Genomic DNA, 1,889 nt, shown 5'->3' with positions numbered 1-1,889 from the left:
ACTCCATTCATCATGGCCACTTGGATATTTTTCTTTCCCTCTTCTCTTTATAAATTTATCACTTCTATCCCTCATTCTCTTCTCCATCTTTCTCTTTCTCTTACCTTCATAAACTTTTCTCTCAAGCTCACCTACACTTGCAAATTAGAAACATCTTTCGAATCAAATTGGTGCTCAAAGGAGGTATGGTTTTATCTTTGTTGTTATGCTTATGTGGATATGTGTGATTGCCTAGCTTATGTTTTAAATATCTTAATCCATGATTTATGTGGTATTTTTATTATGTATAGCTGCATTAATGGTGGGTTGGGTGAGTTTGAAGGTAGATCAAGTAGAAAAACAAAGAAGAGAAAGGAAACAGTAAGTCTGAAAACAAAATTTTCTAATTTACCGTTTAAATATTATGACTTAAACTAGACATTTATAGCTTTCTATATATATAAATTATTAAGCCATTGGATTAGTATAGAATTAGTTATGAATTTTTTAAGTTTGGTTTAAGTTTTAGATTTTGATTTTGGGCAGGTAAGCTTGCGTAAGGCATAACTCATTCCACATAACTTGGATTGAGGTGAAACAAAATTTGTTAAATAGCTAAGATGTATTAGTTTATATCAAAAAAATTTTAGAGTCCAATTCATTTTGAGAAGTTCACAAAATTTTTCTGAAGTTACCCCTAGTGCTGTTGAGTTAGAAACAGAGCAACCTATAACAACCAACTTTAGAACCTTATAACTTGAGTTCTATTTAACCAAATGAAATGAAACTTTTTGGATAATAAATTTTAATTCCTTAAATTTAAAATGACATAAATTTAGTAGTCATACACTTAGAATTCAAATTTTGGTGGATTTTAACATTTTTGAGTACTGTTCTGGCTAATCACATGACAGGTCATAGTAGAAAGCAAAAATCTTGAGCTGTAATTGTCAAAACTAAACGGGACCAATTAGTTATAAAATAGACAAATAGGGCTTCAACATATAAAAAATACAAATCTATTGAAGTCATATAGCAATAAACGTAGTAAAAATAAAACAAGGCAAAATTTATCCCTTTAAGGAAAAAATTATGAATTTAAAGGTTTTGTTTATTTATTTATTTATTTGCTACGTGTGAATGTTTGTTTGTTAGGTAGCATTATTCATTGAAAAGCAAATATGATCTGTTATATTGCACAAACTTTGTAAGAATTATGGATAAATTGTAAAATTTCAAAGAGATATGTGAGATACGATATGAAAGTTATGAAATTTTAAGATGATTGAAAGTTATAAGAAAGTCCTATATCACTTGGGCCAGCCCCGGATAAAGAGTTAAGGGAAATAAGTTAGTGGGAGCGTTGAAAAAAGTAAACCTGAGAAGTCCTGTATAGGAACGAGCTCGTTCCTGATAAGCAGACTATTACTCAGGAGTCTTATAGCCAAGAACTCCCAGGGGACCAAGGATAGGAACATATATGAGAATTAAGTTCATTATTATGTGATTGAAAGTATTTTAATTAATATTAATTCATTTCAATGTTCCTTTCAATTAAAACTTTAAGAATTGTTATGTCACATGTATGATTCATGTTGAGTCTTTTAATTATTTACTTAATTTCTTATATATATATATATATATATATATATCATAATCATTATGATCTTGTGTATTACAAATATTAGACATAAAATTTACTTTGCTTTGGGCCATGTTTTTAATAATCATAATTGAAAGATTTACTTATTGGTTTAACAACCCTTTATTTAAATAAAAACTAAAGCATTTGAGAATGAAAGCTATGTCACATAAAAATACATAGCCTTACTGAGAATTTTAAAAATTCTCATCCTACTTAATTTTCGTTTCATTCTCAGATCTGTGTGATGGACGCAACAACAATGATC

This window comes from Abrus precatorius, unplaced genomic scaffold, assembly GCF_003935025.1.
Source record: "Abrus precatorius isolate BTA unplaced genomic scaffold, Abrus_2018 Scaffold5, whole genome shotgun sequence".
NCBI lineage: Eukaryota > Viridiplantae > Streptophyta > Magnoliopsida > Fabales > Fabaceae > Abrus > Abrus precatorius.
The sequence above is the reverse complement of the archived record's forward strand: the minus strand, read 5'-3'. Positions refer to the sequence as shown.